Raw genomic sequence first — 21,972 nt, forward strand, 5'->3', positions numbered from 1 at the left:
TGGGGGATGGGCAGTTTTTGATTACTGATTCAATCTCATTATTATTAGTAATCTGTCTATTCAGATTTTCTATTTTTTCATGATTCAGTCTTGGAGGATTGTGTTTGTAGGAATTTATACAATTCTTCTAGGTTGTCCAATTTGTTGACCTATAATTGCTCTTAGTATTTTTTTATGAGCCTGTGTATTTCTGTGGTATCAGTTGTAACTTCTCTTTCATTTCTGATTGTATTTATTTGAGTCTTTCCTATTTTTTTTTTTTCCTGGTGAGTCTAGCTAAAGATCTGTCCATTTTGTTTATCTTTTCAAGGAACCAGCCCTTAGTTTCATTGATCTTTTCTGTTGTCTTTTTAGTCTTTCTTTCGTGTCTTTCTACTCTGATCTTCATTATATCCTTCCTTTGCTAACTATAGGCTTCCCTTCTTTTTCTAGTCCTTTGGTTGTAAAGGTAAATGACGTATTTGAGATCTGCCTTGTCTCTTGAAGTGGGCCTGCATCACTGTCAAGTTTCCTCTTAAAGCTCATTTGCTGCATCCTGTAGATTTGATAAGTTGTGTTTTTCCCTTTTCATTTGTCTCAACGCATTTTTTTTAAACGTCTCTTTTTCTTAAATTTATTGGGATTTTTTTTTGTTAAATAGGATCTGTCCTGGAGAGTGTTGCATGTGTACATAAGAAGAATGTATAATATCTTGCTTTTGGCTGGAGTGTTCTATATATATTAAATTAATCTGGCCTAGTGTGTCTTTTAAGACCAGTGTTTCCTTATTGATCTTCTGTCTGAATGATCTGTCCATTAATGTAAATGGGGTATTAAAGTGTATCACATTTTTTATTACTGTCAGTTTCTCCCATTACATCTATTAATATTTGCTTTATATATTTAGGTGCTATGTTGAGTACATAAATATTTTCAAATGTTATATCCTGTGGTTGGATTGACCCCTTTATCATTATGTAATGCCCCTCTTTGTCTTTTACTACAGTCTTTATTTTAATGTTTATTTTGTCTGATATAAGTATAGTTACCCAGTCTTTCTTTTGGTTTCCATTTGCATGGAACATCTTTTTCTATCCCTGCACTTTTAGTCAGGCTTCCCTGGTGGCTCAGTGGGTAAAGCATCTGCCTGCAATGCGGGAGACCCGGGTTCAATCCCTGGGTCAGGAAGATCCCCTGGAGAAGGAAACGGCAACCCACTCCAGTACTCTTGCCTGGAAAATCCCATGGAGGGAGGAGCCTGGTAGGCTACAGTCCATGGGGTCTCAAAGAGTCGGACACGACTGAGCGACTTTCCCTTCACTTTTAGTCAGAGTGTGTCCTAACATCTGAATTAAATCGAACAGGCAGCATATGTTTGTTTTTTCAATCCACCCAGCCACTCTATGTCTTTTGATTGGAGAATTTAGCCTGCTTATATTTAAAGTAATTATCGATAGGTGTTGTAACTACCGATAGACATGCACTTACTGACATTTTGTTAGTTGTTTGCTGGCGTTTCCTGGTTTGCTTCTGTTCTGCTCTCTTCCCTTGTGATTCGATGAGTTTCTTTAGTGTTATGCATACATTCCTTTCACATTATCTTTTATGTACACGTTAGAGAGTTTTGCTTTGTGGTTACCATGAAGCTCACATATAGGTTCTGGTCCAAGACAGCAGAGTAGAAGGATGTACGCTCATGTCCTCCTGTGAGAACACCAAAATTGCAACTAGCTTTTGAACAATCATTGACAAGAGAACACTGGGACCCACCAAAACAAGATACCCCACATCCGAAGACAAGCCACAGCGAGACAGCAGAGGGGGTGCAATCATGATAAAAATCAAATATGACAAAGGAACTGGGAATCCCTAGGGAATCTGGCCTTCAAGGCCAATGGTATTTGATTATAGGACTTCCACAGGACTGGGGAAACAGAAACTCCAGTCTTAGAGGGTACAAACATTTTGTGTGCACCAAGTCCCAAGGAAAGGAGCAGTGACCACTAGGTTACTGAACCAAAACTACTTGCTAGTGTTGGAGGGTCTCCTGTGGAGGCATGGGTTGGCAGGGTCTCACCACAGGGACAGGCACACTGGCAGCATCAGGCAACAAAGGCCACTCTTAGTGTAAACCCTCTTGGAGTTCAGCATAAACCCTATCATAGCCCATAGACCCCAGGGCAGGGTTGCCTCAGGCCAAACAACTACCAAGGATGGAGTGCAACCCCATCAGCAAATAATTGGATTAAAGCTTTACTGAGCAAGACCCTGCCCATCAGAGCAAGATGCAGTTTTTCCCATTGCCTATTGCTCCCATTAGGAAGCTTCAGTTCAGTTCAGTCACTCAGTCGTGTCTGACTCTTTGCAACCCCATGAATCGCAGCACGCCAGGCCTCCCTGTCTATCACCAACTCCTGGAGTTCACCCGAACTCATGTGCATTGAGTTGGTGATGCCATCCAGCCATCTCATCCTCTGTCGTCCCCTTCTCCTCCTGCCCCCAATCTCTCCCAGCATTAGGGTATTTTCCAACGAGTCAACTCTTCACATGAGGTGTCCAAAGTATTGGAGTTTCAGCTTTAGCATCAGTCCTTCCAATGAACACCCAGGACAGATCTCCTTTAGGATGGACTGGTTGGACCTCTGTGCAGTCCAAGGGACTCTCAAGTCTTCTCCAACACCACAGTTCAAAAGCATCAATTCTTCGGTGATCAGCTTGCTTCACAGTCCAACGCTCATATCCATGCATGACCACTGGAAAAACCATAGCCTTGACTAGATGGACTTTTGTTGGCAAAGTAATGTCTCTGCTTTTTAATATGCTGTCTAGGTTGGTCATAACTTTCCTTCCAGGAGTAAACATCTTTTAATTTCATGGCTGCAGTCACCATCTGCAGTGATTTTGGAGCCCAAAAAAATAACGTCTGACACAGTTTCCACTGTTTCCCCATTTTTACCCATGAAGTCATGGGACCAGCTGCCATGATTTTAGTTTTCTGAATATTGAGCTTTAAGCCAACTTTTTCACTCTCCTCTTTCACTTTCATCAAGAGGCTTTTGAGTTCCTCTTTACTTTCTGCCAGAAGGGTGATGTCATCTGCATATCTGGGGTTATTGACATTTCTCCCGGCAATCTTGATTCCAGCTTGTGTTTCTTCCAGTCCAGTGTTTCTCATGATGTACTCTGCATAGAAGTTAAATAAGCAGGGTGACAATATCCAGCCTTGACGTACTCCTTTTCCTATTTGGAACCAGTCTGTTGTTCCATGTCCAGTTCTAACTGTTGCTTCCTGACCTGCATATAGGTTTCTCAAGAGGCAGGTTAGGTGGTCTGGTATTCCCATCTCTTTCAGAATTTTCCACAGTTTCTTGTGATCCACACAGTCAAAGGCTTTGGCATAGTCAATAAAGCAGCAATAGATGTTTTTCTGGAACTCTCTTGCTTTATCCATGATCCAGCGGATGTTGGCAATTTGATGTCTGGTTCCTCTGCCTTTTCTAAAGCCAGCTTGAACACCTGGAAGTTCACGGTTCACGTATTGCTGAAGCCTGGCTTGAAGAATTTCGAACATTACTTTACTAGCATGTGAGATGAGTACAATTGTGCGGTATTTTGAGCATTCTTTGGCATTGTCTTTCTTTGGTATAGGAATGAAAACTGACCTTTTCCAGTCCTGTGGCCACTGCTGAGTTTTCCAAATATGCTGGCATATTGAGTGCAGCACTTTCACAGCATCATCTTTCAGGATTTGAAATAGCTCAACTGGAATTCCATCACCTCCTCTAGCTTTGTTCATAGTGATGCTTTCTAAGGCCCACTTGACTTCACATTCCAGGATGTCTGGCTGTAGGTGCGTTATCACACCATCATGATTATCTTGGTCATGAAGCTCTTTTTTGTACAGTTCTACTGTGTATTCTTGCCACCTCTTCTTAATATCTTCTGCTTCTGTTAGGTCCATACCATTTCTGTCCTTTATCAAGCCCATCTTTGCATGAAATGTTCCCTTGGTATCTCTAATTTTCTTGAAGAGATCTCTAGTCTTTCCCATTCTGTTGTTTTCCTCTATTTCTTTGCATTGATTGCTGAGGAAGGCTTTCTTATCTCTCCTTGCTATTCTTTAGAACTCTGCATTCAGATGCTTATATCTTTCCTTTTCTCCTTTGCTTTTCACTTCTCTTCTTTTCAATGTCAGGTCCATGAATCAAGGCAAATTGGAAGTGGTCAAACAGATGGCAAGAGTGAACATCAACATTCTAGGAACCAGTGAACTAAAATGGACTGTAATGGGTGAATTTAACTCAGATGACCATTATATCTGCTACTGTGGGCAGGAATCCCTTAGAAGAAATGGAGTAGCCATCACGGTCAACAGAAGAGTTTGAAATGCAGTACTTGGATGCAATCTCAAAAATGACAGAATGATCTCTGTTCGTTTCCAAGGCAAACCATTCAGTATCACAGTAATCCAAGCCTATGCCCCAACGAGTAATGCTGAAGAAGCTGAAGTTGAAGGTTCTATGAAGACCCACAAGACCTTTTAGAACTAACACCTAAAAAAGATGTCCTTTTCTTTATAGGGGACTGGAATGCAAAAGTAGGAAGTTAAGAAACACCTGGAGTAACAGGCAAATTTGGCCTTGGAGTACGGAATGAAGCAGGGCAAAGGCTAATAGAGTTTTGCCAAGAGAACGCACTGGTCATGGGAAACACTGTGTTCCAGAAACACAAGAGAAGACTCTACACGTGGACATCAACCAGATGGTCAACACTGAAATCATACTGATTATATTCTTTGCAGCCAAAGATGGAGAAACTATATATAGTCAGCAAAAACAAGACCGGGAGCTGACTGTGGCTCAGATCATGAACTCCTTATTGCCAAATTCAGACTGAAATTGAAGAAAGTAGGGAAAACCACTAGACCATTCAGGCATGACCTAAATCAAATCACTTATGATTATACAGTGGAAGTGAGAAATAGATTTAAGAGACTAGATCCGATAGACAGAGTGCCTGATGAAGTATGGATGGAGGTTCAGGAAGCGTACACAAGCCTATTAGCTTCATTCATCAGAGGGCAGACAGAAGAAGCAAAAAGAAGCACAATCCCGCAGCAGCTAAAACAAGAACCATATTACAGAAATGTAATCACAATGAAAAAGCAGAAAGTTATGTCACAGATGAAGGGATTAGATAAAATCACAGAAAAACAACTAAATGAAGTGGAGATAGGCAACCTTCCAGAAAAAGGATTCAGAATAATGTTAGTGAAGATGAATTCAGGATCTCGGAAAAAGAATGAAGGGAAAGATTGAGAAGATGCAAAAAATATTTACAAAAGACCTATAAGAGCAAAGAAACAGATGAATAATACACTAGAAGGAATCAATAGCAGAAGAACTGAGGCAGAAAAATGTATAAATGACCTGGAGGACTGAATGATGGAAATCACTGCTGCAGAACAGAATAAGAAAAAGGAATGAAAAGAACTGAAGACAGCCTTGGAGAGCTCTGGGACAAGATGAAACACACCAACATTCACATTATAGGGGTCCCAGAAGGAGAAGAGAGAGAGAGAATTGACCAGAAGAAATACTTAAAGAGAGAATAGCTGAAAACGTCCCTAACATGGGAAAGGAAATAGTCAGCCAAGTCCAGGCAGCACAGAGAGTCCCAAGCAGGATGAACCCAAGGAGGAACACACCAAGATAAATAGTAATCAAACTGACAAAAATTAAAGACAAAGATAAAATACTAAAAGCAACAAGGGAAAAATGACAAAGAATATATAAGAGAATTCCCATCAGGCTGTCAGCTGATTTCTCAACAGAAACTCTACAAGCCAGAATGGAATGGCACGATATATTTAAGTGATGAAAAGGAAAAACCTACAACCAGGAATACTCTATCCAGCAAGACTGTGATTCAGATTTGATGGATAAATCAAAAGCTTTCCAGACAAGCAAACGTTTAGAGAGTTCAGCACTGTCAAACTAGCTTTACAACAAATGCTAAAAAGGAACTTCTCTAGGCAGGAAACACAGAGAAGGAAAACACCTACAGAAAATATAAACCCAAAACAATTAAGAAAATGGTAATAAGATCATTCAGCTAAGTTCAGTCACTCAGTCATGTCCAACTCTTTGTGACCCAATGGACTGCAACACGCCAGGCTTCCCTGTCCTTACCAACTCCTGGAGCTTGCTCAAACTCACGTTGGTGATGCCATCCAACCATCTCATCCTCTGTCATCCCCTTCTCCTCCTGCCTTCAATCTTTCCCAGCATCAGGGTCTTTTCCAATGAGTCAGTTCTTTGCATCAGGTGGCCAAAATATTGGAGTTTCAGCTTCAGCATCAGTCCTTCCAATGAATATGCAGGAATGATTTCCTTTAGGATGCACTGGTTTGATCTCCTTGCAGTTCAAGGGATCTCAAGAGTCTTCTCCAACACCACATTTCAAAAGCATCAATTCTTCAGTGCTCAGCTTTCTTTATAGTCCAAGTCTCACATCCGTGCATGAGTACTAGAAAAACCATAGCTTTGACTAGACAGATTTTTGTTGGTAAAGTAGTGTCTCTGCTTTTTAACATACTGTCTAGGTTAGTCATAGCTTTTCTTCCAAGGAGTAAGCATCTTTTAATTTCATGGCTGCAGTCACCATCTGTAGTGATTTTGGAGCCCCCCAAAATAGTCTGTCACTGTTTCCATTGTTTCCTCATCTATTTGCCTTGAAGTGATGAGACCAGACGCCATGATCATAGTTTTTTGAATATTGAATTTTAAGCCTTTTTTTTTTCACTCTCCTCTTTCACTTTCATCAAGAGTCTCTTTAATTCTTCACTTTCTGCCATAAGGGTGGTGCCATCTGCATATCTGAGGTTATTGATATTTCTCAATCTTGATTTCAGCTTGTGCTTCATCCAGCCTGGCATTTCGCATGATGTACTCTGCATAGCAGTTAAATAAGCAGGGTGACAATATACAGCCTTGTCGTACTTCTTTCCCAATTTGGAACCAGTCTGTTTTTCCATGTCCAGTTCTAACTTTTGCTTCTTGACCTGCATACAGATTTCTCAGGAGGCAGATCATGTGGTCTGATATTCTCATCTCTTTCAGAATTTTCCACACAGTTTGTTGTGGTCCATACAGTCAAAGGCTTTGGCGTAGTCAACAAAGCAAAAGTAGATGTTTTCCTGGAACTCTCTTGCTTTCTTGATGATCCAACAGATCTTGTTTATTTGATTTCTGATTCTTCTGCCTTTTGTAAATCCAGCTTGAACATCTGGAAGTTCATGGTTCACATACTGTTGAAGCCTCACTTGAGTTTTGGCATTAGTTTGCTAGTATGTGAGGTGAGTGCAATTGTGGGGTAGTTTGAGCATTCTTTGGCATTGCCTTTCTTTGGGATTGGAATGAAAACTGACCTTTTCCAGTCCTGTGGCCACTGCTGAGTTTTCCAAATTTGCTGGCATATTGAGTGCAGCACTTTGATAGCATCATCTTTTAGGATTTGATTTCCAGTTGATTTAGCTCAACTGGAATTGAAATAGCTCAACTGGAATTCCATCACCTCCACTAGCTTTGTTTGTAGTGATGCTTCCTAAGGGCCCACTTGACTTTGCATTCCAGGATGTCTGGCTGTGAGTGATCACACCATTGTGGTTGTCTTGGTCATGAATATCTTTTTGTATAGTTCTTGTGTATATTCTTGTCACCTCTTCTTAATATATTCTGCTTCTTTTAGGTCAATACAATTTCTGTCCTTTATTGTGCCCATCTTTGCATGAAATGTTCCCTTGGTATCTCAAATTTTCTTGAAGACTACCTCTAGTCTTTCCCATTCTACTGTTTTCCTTTATTTCTTTGCACTGATCACTGAGCAAGGCTTTCTAAGAAGATTGTACAGACTGATAATTACCTAAAACGTAAATGGATCGAATGTACCAACCAAAAGACATAGACTGGCTAGGCAGATGAAAACATGCGCATGTATACACTTCCACTTACCACATCACTCTTCTTGACCCCCACAAATTGTATGTAATTATTTTATATTGTTAAGTGAATCATATTCTTATTATGGCTTGCAGTTATAATTATCTTGGTTTTTTTTTCTGGCTATTCATTTTGAAAACTGATAAACATCTTTCACTATGGTGTCTGTGTAACTATTAGTCACTTAATACCATTGTATCATGATTTGTCAGCAGAGAAATAATAGAATTCTATATCACCAAAACTGTAATTTAATAGAAGAACCTTTAATCACTTTTTAAAATCCAGATGCAAGTCAGAATTATCTTGAAATTTTTTGTAAAATACAAATGCTCATGTATTGCTTTTTTTATCTCCAGAGTTCCAGATAGGTTTCTAATAAGCAGTCATGGTTAAAAACAACTGGACTATATGATGATCTTTTACTTTTATCTAGTTTGTTTCACTTTTTCTATTTAATATTCAGTGCTTTCATCTCATTTAGTTTGCTTTCCAATTTCTCCATCTCTTTTTGTTTCCTGGTGTTCTTTCTCAAGCCTTTATCAAGTTTAATAGAAAAATTTTGTATGCATATATATAAATAATATGTGTAATATATGTTTTTTAGAAAACTTACCAATTTTTGCCTAAAAATTTATGAAACTTTGATTCTACTTGTTTGACTTAGTATGAGTAGAGTGCTAGATTTCTAATTAAAAAAACAGATATGCAGCAAGCAACAGCAGTTTACTATATAGCACAGGGAACTATAGTCAATATCTTCTAGTAACCTATAATGGAAAATAATTTCAAAAATAATATTTGTATGTAAGTATGACTGAATCACCTTGCTGTGCACTTGAAACAGTGTAAGTCAATTATACTTCAATAAAATATGTATATTAATAAAAAAGTCAGACATAAAAGGCCACATAATTATGATTCCATGTATATGAAATATTAGAATGGGCAAATTCATAGAGACAGGAAAAGGATATATAGGTCAGATAGCTGGAGATTGATATAATAGCTATGTTACTAATAGTGCTTAGTTAGAATAAGCTTCATGGATCTGTAGCTCCATTTGGCTCCCTAAAACTATAATTAAACTTAGGGCTCCTTTGTCCCCTTCCTACCTAACAAGTTTCAAGTTAAAAGCCTGCATGGTAACCTTACCCATGGAAAAAGCAGATAGGAACTTTAGGGAAGAGGGCTTAAAATAAAGAAAGGGGACTCTGAGTTCAGCCCTTCGTTCTAATTTCTCCAAATAATGAAGCCATTCCATTTGCCTTGTTGGAAAAGAGTGATAGGTAGAGAGAAACCTAAAGTATCTCTACTGTTTTCAGTCATGTTGAATGGAAGGTCCATATGTGAGGTATGGAAGATGAACTTTCCGCCTCAAAATTGTTTTTTTTTTTAGATTCAGTTGATGTTTCTTGAGCACTTTGCCATTTTCCAAAAGATGCTGTGCCAGTCATTATGGCATTATACTCAATCCTAGAGGAAAAGATAAGCAGCCGATATTGGAATATTGTAAAAAGACGATCTAGGAACTTCTTCCTTCAGCAATATGACTGACTGACTTTAAAGGGATCTCTGCTAAAACAACAACTAGATTCTGAAAGAAACTAATTTTCCTGCTTGCTGGGTTGGCAGGAATTAACAGAAATCTCAAAGGAGGAAAGTAAAAGTAAAACCAAAATCATGAGATAACCTGGACTGGTGAAGAACAAATCCCATTATCAGCACCATAATCAAGAAGTAAGTCTTGGACCAGCCCCTTGAAGCTGAAAATGAATGAGATTTCTCATTTAAACAGATCCAGAAACCCAAAAGTAATTTGCTTTCTGGGTTTTAGTTTTTATAGCTAGAAAATATGAATGATGTTCACCTCACAGGGTAATTGTGAGGCATCTGGGTCAAAAAATAGGGTAGACAAGGGCTTTATGGGCTTATTGCTGTGTTTCATTCTGCAGATGCAGACTGTTAGAGGGCCTTCTTGCTGTTTAGTTGCTATGTCATGTCCAACTCTTCTGTGACCCCATGGACTATAGCCTGCCAGGCTCCTCTGTCCATGGGATTTCCTAGGCAGGAATACTGGAGTGAGTTGACATTTCCTTCTCCAGGGAATCTTTCTAACCCAGGGACTGAATCCGAGTCTCCTGCATTGGCAGGCGGATTTTTTACCACTAAGCCACCAGGGAAGCCCATTGGAGAGTCTTAGTCATCTGTATTTCCATCTGATGACATAATTATTAAAACTAGAAAGATAATTTATCTCTGAAAACTTAGCGTAATATGTGATAAAATGCAAAATAATATAATTAAGTTAGGACTGTCGGAGGACAATGAGATGAGAGGATAAACAAACAATTGTCATTAGATTAAATTTATTCATTTATCTAAGGAGTTAATAAATACTACAAGCTGAATGTAAAATACTATGTAAGGGTGCAGGATACAAGAATAAGCTGCTGTCTAATGAGGATATGGAAGTGCTCTGTGATATGCACTAAAGCAATATTGGTATGTGCAGAGTGCTTTGGAGTAACCAAAAAGGGAAGCAATAAGCTCTCCAAGGTTGAGCAATGCAGTTGAATTGTGCTTCCAATCTGTGAAACTCACCTGCCAAAATACTTCCTGAGTGCCCAGTTAAAAATCAGGCAGACACTAGTGAGAAATCTACTGAAAGATAGCTTCATAGGGCAATATCTATGAATTTGCTGCTCTTTTAACAGACTGTATTCCCTAATCACTTGCCACATAAGTGACAGAAAGCTGAAATTTTTATGGTTTTGAAATGTCAGGGGATAGAGGTAAAGGATAGCAGAGCAGCAAAGAGTTAGGGCTGCAATCCCTAATCTGTTGAAGCAAGAAAATCACAGTAAGAGCAAACCCCAAAATTAAAGTAAAATTTCTGCCCAAATAAGAACCACCCTGTCCCTCACCACCAAAAGGTCAGGTTAAAAGGGTAGCAGCTGGAAAGCATAAGAACAAAGATACCAGCACCTACGTTGTGTGAAGGAGACGAAACTTGCAGTTTGACTTCAGGCAGATTAACTACTAGACCAACAACAACAATGAAAGGACAATTTTTGGAAGAAAACAATCAAATCATTACATGTAGCTATAAAACTCAATTTTCAACCAAAAATTACTAGACATTCAAAAAAACAGAAGTGTGACTCATTCTCAGGGGGAGAAAAAAAAGGAGGCAGTCAATGGAATCTGACTGGAATGAGCTTAAGTGTTGGATTTAACAAAAACTTCAAAATAATTACTATAAATACATTTATTCAGTTAAAGAAAATATGACATCAGTGAGTGAATAGATAGAAAATCTCAGCAGAGAAATGAAAGCTATAAAGAGCAGAAATTCAGTTCATAAAAACAGAAAGTCTGGATGTAGAGAGACATCCACAGGGAAGACAGTATGAAGACACACAGGGAGAAGATGGCCACGTGACGGGAGTGCCGCACCTGCAAGCCAGGAGTGCCGCGGACTGCGATGAGCAGAAGCTAGAGGAGCCCAGGAAGGCACCTCCCCTGCTGACACCTTGATTTTGGACTTCAGAGCTGTGAGACAATAACGTTCTGTAATTTTTAGAAAAGAAAAGTTCAGGAGTTTAAAAATACAGTAACTAAAATTTTAAAGTAACTACATGGGCTCAATGGAAAATTAGGAAAGAAAGCAGGTGATGGCAGGTGGGGAGGGATAGAGATGTTTGAGACAGAACGTAGAAACCACCCAATTTTAAGAATAGAGTAAAAGATGGAAAAAGTTGAACAGAACATCAGAGATCTGCAAGGAAATACCAAGTAATTTAAAAAATAGTCTTTTAAGGAGGGGTGGGAATAACTGTAAAAAAATTTTTTAAGAAATAATGGCTGAAATCTTCTCAAATTTGATGAGGAAAAAAATGAGTTACACATCCTAGAAGCAGAGGAGACTCAAAACAAGATGAACACAAAGAAAACCACTACTTTACTGTCCAGAAAAAAATATGTTACATAGGGACTTCCTTGCCCAAGACAGGCAGGTCATGGTGGAGAGGTCTGACAGAATGTGGTCCACTGGAGAAGGGAATAGCAAACCACTTCAGTATTCTTGCCTTGAGAACCCCATGAACAGTATGAAAAGGCAAAATGATAGGATACTGAAAGAAGTACTCCCCAGGTCGGTAGGTGCCCAATATGCTACTGGAGGTCAGTGGAGAAATAACTCCAGAAAGAAAGAAGGGATGGAGCCAAAGCAAAAACAACACCCAGCTGTGGATGTGACTGGTGATAGAAGCAGGTCCGATGCTGTAAAGAGCAATATTGCATAGGAACCTGGAATGTCAGGTCCATGAATCAAGGCAAATTGGAAGTGATCAAACAGGAGATGGCAAGAGTGAACGTTGCACAACAAAGGAAACTATAAGCAAGGTGAAAAGACAGCCTTCTGAATGGGAGAAAATAATAGCAAATGAAACAACTGACAAACAACTAATCTCAAAAATATGCAAGCAACTTATGCAACTCAATTCCAGAAAAATAAATGACCCAATCAAAAAATGAGCCAAAGAACTAAATAGACATTTCTCCAAAGAAGACATACGGATGGCTAACAAACACATGAAAAGATGCTCAACATCACTCATTATTAGAGAAATGCAAATCAAAACCCCAATGAGGTACCACTTCACACCAGTCAGAATGTCTGCAATCCAAAAATCTGCAAGCAATAAATGCTGGAGAGGGTGTGGAGAAAAGGGAACCCTCCTACACTGTTGGTGGGAATGCAAACTAGTACAACCACTATGGAAAACAGTGTGGAGATTCCTTTAAAAATTGCAAATAGAACTGCCTTATGACCCAGCAGTCCCACTGCTGGGCATACACACCAGGGAAACCAGAATTGAAAGAGACACATGTACCCCAATGTTCATCGCAGCACTGTTTATAATAGCTAGGACATGGAAACAACCTAGATGTCCATCAGCAGATGAATGGATAAGAAAGCTGTGGTACATATACACAATGGAGTATTACTCAGCTATTAAAAAGAATACATTTGAATCAGTTCTGATGAGATGGATGAAACTGGAGCCGATTATGCAGAGTGAAGTAAGCCAGAAAGAAAAACACCAATACAGTATACTAACACATATATGGAATTTAGAAAGATGGCAATGATGACCCTGTATGCAAGACAGCAAAAAAGACACAGCTGTGTATAACGGACTTTTGGACTCAGAGGGAGAGGGAGAGGGTGGGATGATTTGGGAGAATGGCATTGAAACATGTATACTATCATGTAAGAATCAAATCGCCAGTGTATGTCCGATGCAGGATACAGCATGCTTGGGGCTGGTGCACGGGGATGACCCAGAGGGATGTTGTGGGGAGGGGGGTGGGAGGGGGGTTCATGTGTGGGATCGCATGTACACCCGTGGTGGACTCATGTCAATGCATGGCAAAACCAATACAGTATTATAAAGTAAAATAAAGTAAAAGTAAAAAGTTAAAAAAAATAAAATATCACTGTTCTCTTGGGGGGAAAAAAAAAAGAGTGAACGTTGACATTCTAGGAATCAGCAAACTAAAATGGACTGTAATAGGTGAATTTAACTCAGATGACCATTATATCTACTACTGCGGGCAGGAATCCCTTAGAAGAAATGGAGTAGCCATCATGGTCAACAGAAGAGTCCGAAATGTAGTACTTGGATGCAATCTCAAAAATGACAGAATGATCTCTGTTCATTTCCAAGGCAAATCATTCAATATCACAGTAATCCAAGCCTATGCCCCAACCAGTAACGCTGAAGAAGCTGAAGTTGAACGGTTCTATGAAGACCTACAAGACCTTTTAGAACTAACACCTAAAAAAGATGTCCTTTTCTTTATAGGGGACTGGAATGCAAAAGTAGGAAGTCAAGAAACACCTGAAGTAACAGGCAAATTTGGCCTTGGAATATGGAATGAAGCAGGGCAAAGACTAAGAGTTTTGCCAAGATAATGCATTGGTCATAGCAAACACCCTCTTCCAACAACACAAGAGAAGACTCTACACATGGACATCACCAGATGGTCAACACCAAAATCAGATTGATTATATTCTTTGCAGCAAAAGATGGAGAAACTCTATATAGTCAACAAAAACAAGACCAGGAGCTGACGGTGGCTCAGATCATGAACTCCTTATTACCAAATTCAGACTCAAATTGAAGAAAGTAGGGAAAACCGCTAGACCATTCAGGTATGACCTAAATCAAATCCCTTATGATTATACAGTGGAAGTGAGAAATAGATTTAAGGGCCTAGATCTGACAGATAGAGTGCCTGATGAACTATGGAATGAGGTTCATGACATTGTACAGGAGACAGGGATCAAGACCATCCCCATGGAAAAGAAATGCAAAAAAGCAAAATGGCTGTCTGGGGAGGCCTTACAAATAGCTGTGAAAAGAAGAGAAGCAAAAAGCCAAGGAGAAAAGGAAAGATATAAGCATATGAATGCAGAGTTCCAAAGAATAGCAAGGAGAGATAAGAAAGCCTTCTTAGCGATCAATGCGAAGAAATAGAGGAAAACAACAGAATGGGAAAGACTAGAGATCTCTTCAAGAAAATTAGAGATACCAAGGGAACATTTCATGCAAAGATGGGCTCGATAAAGGACAGAAATGGTATGGACCTAACAGAAGCAGAAGATATTAAGAAGAGATGGCAAGAATACACAGAACTGTACAAAAAGGATCTTCACGACCTGGATAATCACGATGGTGTGATCACTCATCTAGAGCCAGACATCCTGGAATGTGAAGTCAAGTGGGCCTTAGAAAGCATCACTACGAACAAAGCTAGTGGAGGTGATGGAATTCCAGTTGAGCTATTTCAAATCCTGGAAGATGATGCTGTGAAAGTGCTGCACTAAGTATGCCAGCAAATATGGAAAACTCAGCAGTGGCCACAGGACTGGAAAAGGTCAGTTTTCATTCCAATCCTAAAGAAAGGCAATACCAAAGAATGCTCAAAATACCGCACAATTGCACTCATCTCACATGCTAGTAAAGTAATGCTCAGGATTCTCCAAGCCAGGCTTCAGCAATACGTGAACCATGAACTTCCAGAGGTTCAAGCTGGTTTTAGAAAAGGCAGAGGAACCAGACATCAAATTGCCAACATCCGCTGGATTGTGGAAAAAGCAAGAGAGTTCCAGAAAAACATCTATTTCTGCTTTATTGACTATGCCAAAGCCTTTGACTGTGTGGATCACAAGAAACTGGAAAATTCTGAAAGAGATGGGAATACCAGACCACCTGACCTGCCTCTTGAGAAATCTGTATGCAGGCTAGGAAGCAACAGTTAGAACTGGACATGGAACAACAGACTAGTTCCAAATAGGAAAAGGAGTATGTCAAGGCTGTACATTGTCACCCTGCTTATTTAACTTCTATGCAGAGTACGTCATGAGAAACACTGAACTGGAAGAAACACAAGCTGGAATCAAGATTGCCGGGAGAAATATCAATAACCCCAGATATGCAGATGACATCACCCTTCTGGCAGAAAGTGAAGAGGAACTCAAAAGCCTCTTGATGAAAGTGAAAGAGGGGAGTGAAAAAGTTGGCTTTAAGCTCAACATTCAGAAAACAAAGATCATGGCATCTGGTCCCATCACTTCATGGGAAATAGATGGGGAAACAGTGGAAACAGTGTCAGACTTTATTTTTGGGTGCTCCAAAATCACTGCAGATGATGATTGCAGCCATGAAATTAAAAGACGCTTACTCCTTGGAAGGAAAGTTATAACTAACCTAGATAGTATATTGAAAAACAGAGACATTACTTTGCCAACTAAGGTCCATCTAGTCAAGGCTATGGTTTTTCCAGTGGTCATGTATGGATGTGAGAGTTGGACTGTGAAGAAGGCTGAGCACCGAAGAATTGATGCTTTTGAACTGTGGTGTTGGAGAAGACTCTTGAGAGTCCCTTGGACTGCAAGGAGATCCAACCAGTCCATTCTGAAGGAGATCAACCCTGGGATTTCTTTGGAAGGAATGATGCTACAGCTGAAACTCCAGTACTTTGGCCACCTCATGCGAAGGGTTGACTCATTGGAAAAGACCCTGATGCTGGGAGGGATTTGGGCAGGAGAAGAAGCAGACGACAGAGGATGAGATGGCTGGATGGCATCACTGACTCGATGGACGTGAGTCTGAGTGAACTCTGGGAGTTGGTAATGGACAGGGAGGCCTGGCATGCTGTGATTCATGGGGTCGCAAAGAGTCAGACACGACTGAGCGACTGAACTGAACTGGTGGTCCACTGATTAGGAATCTACCTGCCAGTGTGGGGGACACAGGTTCAATCCCTTGTCCAGGAAGATCCTGTGGTAACTAAAAACCCATGCACCACAGCCACTGAGCCCGCACTCTAGAGCCCGAGAGACACAGCTAGTGAAGCCTTTGTGCTCCAGCGCCGGGTTCCACAACAGGAGAGGCCACTGCAATGAGAACTCCGTGCATCTTAGCTAGAGAGCAGCCCCTACTTGCTGCAACTAGAGAAAAGTCTGCATGGCAATGGAGAACCAGCACAGCCAAAAATAAATAAAATTATTTAAAAAAATAAGGACAAAATTGTGACAGTTTCAGATAGAATGAGAGAATTTATCATTAGCACTCCTGTACTATAAGATATTTTAGCTGAAGGGAAATGACACCAAATGGCACGTTGGATCTACACAAATGAAGGAACTAGGAATTGTAAATATGTGTAGAAAAGAAAGTATTTTCTTCTATTAATTTCCTTAAAAATGAATAACTGAAAGTAAATACTTATGCTGTATATATATATAAGTAAAATATATATGACAACAAAAATAATGGGGCACAAGGCAAGAAATATTTTGTAAGATTTCTACTTTTTTATCTTAAGTATTTTAATATTTTCCTAAGTACACTGGAATAAATTGAATCTGTATACTGTAACCACGTGAAAAATGTAAAAATGTTAGTCACTCCGTTGTGTCCAACTCTTTGGGACCCCATGGACTATAGCCCTCCAGGCTCCGGTGTTTGTGGAATTTTCCAGGGAAGAACACTGGAGTGGGTAGCCATTCCCTTCTCCATGTAATCTTCCCAAGCCATGGATCGAACCCAGGTCTCCTGCATTGCAGGCTGATTCTTTAGTATCTGAGCCACAGGAAAGCCCCTGTAACCACATGCATGCTAAGTCACTTCAGTTGTGTCCAACTCTTTGCGACCCTTTGGACTGTAGCCCACCAGGCTCCTCTGTCCATGAGATTCTCCAGCCAAGAATACTGGAGTGGGTTGCCACGCCCTCTTCCAGGGGATCTTCCAACCCAGAGATTGAACCCATGTCTTGTACATCTCCGGCATTGGCAGGTGGGTTCTTTGCTTCTATTGGCACCTGGAAAGCCCAAATAAGAGCTGAAGAGAGGAGTTAGACTGAAGCCCACCATGCTCCTCTGTCCATGGAATTCTCCAGGCAAGAATGAACACTGGATTGAGTTGCCATTCCCTTCTCCAGGGGATTTTCCTGACCCAGGGATCAAACCCAGGTCTCCTGCACTGCAGGCAGATTCTTTACCATCTGGGCCACTAGAGAAGCCCTTGAGTAACCATTAAAAATATAATTAAAAAAATATAGCTAGAATCCCAACAGAGGAATTAAAATGGAATTCCAAAATATATATATGATTAACTCAAAGGAGAGTGGGAAAGGAGGAACAGAGGGAGAGTTAACAGATAGGACAAATAAGAAATAAATATATGGATGCAGATATATCAACAGTTAAGTGTAAATGAACCAAAAACTAATCAAAAGGCAGAGGTGGTCAGATTGGACAAAAAAAGCAATAACAGCTATTAGCTATTTATATGTGGTGCACTTTAAATACAAAGACACAAATATGTGGAGAATAGAAAGATAGAAATACACTAGGCAAACAATATGCTTAAGAAGGTGTCTCTATTATTTACCAGAAAAAATAGACATCAGTACAAGGAAGATTACTGGAGACTTGAGAGGACAAATGTTGTTTTAATAATGATAAATGGGTTAATACGTTAAGAAGGTAGAATAATTTTAAGTATATTATTACACTTAATAAACAGAATTTGAAAATACATGAAGCAAAAACTAACCAAACACAAGGGAAAAATGGTCAAAGCCACAATCTTAGTTGGACACTTTAATACACTCAGTAATTAATAGCACAGCTGCATTGCTTCAAAGGTGAAGAAAGTCAAAGATCCAAAAGTTGTCAACAGCCATGACCTAATTGACATTTATAGCCAACAATTGCAGAATGAGCATTTTTTCCCCAAAATATACAAGGAACATTCAGCAAGTAGGCCATGTTTTATGTAGGGCATAAAACAAGCCTCAGTGTAGTTCAAAAGATTGAGATCTTACAGGGTTTTGTTTTCCAACCACGGTGACGATAAGCTTGAACTGCATGATTATAAAATGACTTTGTATTAAAAATTGTGGGATGAAGCTACAGCAGTACTTAACAGGAAAATTTCTAGCTTTAAATGCTAATGTTAGAAAAGAAAGATTTCAAAAATCAAGTTATCTAAGCTTCCACATTAAGAAGGTAGAAGAACTTCCCTGGTGGTACAGTGGATGAGAATCCGTCTGCCAACGCAGGGGACACAGATTCCATCTCGTCTAGGAAGATTCCACGTGCTGTGGAGCAATGAAGCCCATGCCCCACCACTACTGAGCCCACACACCTAGAGTCTGTGCTCCACAACAAGAGAAGTCACCACGATGAGGACCCATGCCCTGCAATGAAGAGTAGCCCCTAGGCACAACAGTGAAGATCCAGCACAATCAAAGGTAGATATAAGATGAATACATTTTTTAAAAAAGAAGTTAGGAAAAAAAGGAAGGCAAATTCAAACCCACAGTAAATAGAATGAAGGAAATGATAATGATAACAATAGAAATAAAGGAAATAGATGATAAAACCTGGTCCTTTGTAAATATCAGTAAAATTGATAAACTTCTAGCTAGGCTGATCAGGGGGGAAAATGCAAAGGATATAAGTTACCAATATTGAGCATAAAAAAGAAAATTGGGGATAAATCTATATGGAGTTTAGAATGTAAAAGATAGTTAACACTATTTTGAATGACTTTATGGTAATAAATTTGACAATTTAGATGAAACAGACCAGTTTCACAAGTCACAAAATTAACACGAGATGTAGAAAATGTTAATAGCCTTATGTCTTCCAAATTTTAACTACAGAGCAAATTTTAGGCCCAGATAGCTTCACTTCTATAAACACTGAGGAAAGATGTGGCACCAATCCAACAACAGCCTGAAGAGAGGGGATGAGACTAGCTCCCAAGTCACTGTAAGAGGCCAGTTTTATTTTGATAGCAAAACCAGTAACAGAAATTATAAGAACAGAAAACTACAAACTAAGGGGAAGGGTTTGACAGAGGATGAGATGGTTGGATGGCATCACTGACTCAGTGGACATGAGTTTGAATAAACTCTGGGAGTTGGTGATGAACAGGGAGGCCTGGAATGCTGCAGTCCATGGGGTCACAAAGAGTTGGACACGACTGAGCAACTGAACTGAACTGAACTGAATATCCCTCAAGAATATGTAAAGATTCTTAACAAAATATTGATATGTTAAACCAAACTGTTGAAAAAGAGTAATAACATTATAACTAAGTGGAATTTTCCCCAGGACTAATTTAACATTAGAAAATCAATGAATACAATTTTTGATATTAATAGTACAAGAGAAAACCATAAAATAACAGGTACAGAAAAATCACTTGACTAATGACCATTCCCAATTAAAACTCTCAGAAAACAAAATAAGGAAAGTTTCTCAATGTGATATGGGGCATCTATGAAAACAACACAGCTAACATGGTGCTTAATGATTATGTCTGCTCTTAGCACTTTTATTGAGAATTGTACCGAATGCCTTAGCCACTGCAATGGTGATGAAAGGAAATAAAAGGCATGCAGATTGAAAAGGAAGAGATAAAACTCTTTTATTTACAGACATGATTTTTTATATGGGAAACCTTAAGGAATCTACCAAAAAAAAAGTTACTTGAACTAGTAAATGAATTTAGCTAGGTCAAAGGACACAGGGATAATACACATACATAAATCAATAGTATTGCTTTATACTAGCAATGAATAATTGGAAAATGAAAAAATGTTTCCATTTTCAATATCATTTAAAAGCATCAAATTCTTTGGGATCAAAAGAAAAGTTTTGGGGACTTCCCTGGTGGTTTAGTGGATAAAACTCCATGCTCCCAATACAGGAGGCCCAGCTTTAATCCCTGATCAGGGAACTAGATCCTACATGCTGCAAACATGACATGGTGCAACCAAATAAATAAATATATATATTTAAAGTGTTTCTTCAAGAGAGTGATATATGTGTAATTATGGCTGATTTGCATTGCTGTACGGTAGAAACCAACACAACATTGCAAAGCAATTTTCCCCCAATTAAAAAAAAATTTTTTTAAAGGAAAAGGTTTGTACAGATGCAGTGGGGAAATAAGGAAGGAAACAAATAATTTGAGACTAGAAGTGATCTGGGAGAATTTTCAGACACAGTGATATCTGTTCTGAGTCTTGAAAGACAAGTAACTTTGAAATAGTCAAACAGATAATAGTCATTTCAGGCAAAAGAAAGAACCATAAGCAAACATAAAGATAGAAATACTGAGAAAGCATGGCATATTTACGGATCTGAAGTATTTCTATGTGATTTGCTCAAATGAGGAAGAGAAATCAGGAAGACACTAAATTGCGAAGGACTCTAGCTCAGCTAAAGGGCTTCCCTGATGGCTCAGAGGTTAAAGAGTCTGCCTGCAATGTGGGAGATCCAGGTTCAATCCTTCAATCCCTGGGGTGGGAAGATCCCCTGGAGAAGGAAATGGCACCCCACTCCAGTATTCTTGCCTGGAGAATCCCATGGAGGGAGGAGCCTGGTAGGCTACAGTCCACGGGGTCGCAAAGAATCTGACACAACTGAGCTACTTCACTTTCTTTCACTTTCTAGCTCAGCTGGTAAAGAATCCACCTGCAACACAGGAGACCCCAGTTCAATTCCTGTTGTCAGGAAGATCCCCTGGAGAAGGGATAGGCTACCCACTCCATTATTCATGGGCTTCCCTGGTGGCTCAGACAGTAAAGAAACAGCCTGCAATCCGGGAGACCTGGGTTTGAACCCTGGGTTGGGAAGATCCCCTGGAGAAGGGAATGGCTACCCACTCCAGTATTCTTGCCTGGAGAATCCCATGGACAGAGGAGCCTGGCAGGCTATATAGTCCATGGGGTTGCAAAGAGTGGGACATGACTGAGGGACTTCAACTTTTTCATGAGTCTTACTAAGGCCTTTGTCCTTTATCCTATACCTCATATGGTGGGTTTTAAGTGAAAGAGACGTGATAATGTTGTGTTTTAGGAGTTGGCCATGGCAGAGGAGTTCAATTCAGACCCTTATAGCTATTTATGTTGAGTTCAGCTAGCAGTAGAGAGGCAGTGATACTCTATGGCTGCTTCTTAGGAATGAGGCATTTGGTTTCACCAAAGAATCCCTATTCCAGGGTGAGATGCATGCCAACTTCTCACTTGACTCACCCAGAATCCTGTGTCCAGCTTTGGTACTGTTGACAGTGGTAACCATCACATTTGCTAAAAGAAATAGTGTGGAAACTGTGGTAGCAGCAATAGCATTGGTAGCCCAGCAGTTGCTACCTAATATACCAGTGGCAGTGGTACCCAACCAAGTGAAGAGACACCTGGAAGATAGAGCAATATTATTCCTGGCTCCTGACACAGGTTGTTTAAGTACCTCAACTGGCATCATTAGACTTTGTGAACTGCTTAATCATTTTGCCAAGGAATGGTAGTGAAGATAGAAGATTTTTTTGTAATTAATGTAGGCTTAAACTTACAATGGTTACATTTATAACCCTTATTGTATTATCCTCCACATCTGACT

General features: G+C 39.7%; 1 protein-coding gene across 1 annotated transcript in view; it reads left to right on the top strand.

Moving 5' to 3' along the window:
- SIMC1 (SUMO interacting motifs containing 1) overlaps positions 1–21,972 on the top strand; it is an 83,461-nt gene that overhangs the window by 16,910 nt on the left and 44,579 nt on the right. The gene's annotated exons all lie outside the window — the stretch shown is intronic.

This window comes from Capra hircus, chromosome 10 (genome assembly GCF_001704415.2).
Source record: "Capra hircus breed San Clemente chromosome 10, ASM170441v1, whole genome shotgun sequence".
Lineage (NCBI taxonomy): Eukaryota > Metazoa > Chordata > Mammalia > Artiodactyla > Bovidae > Capra > Capra hircus.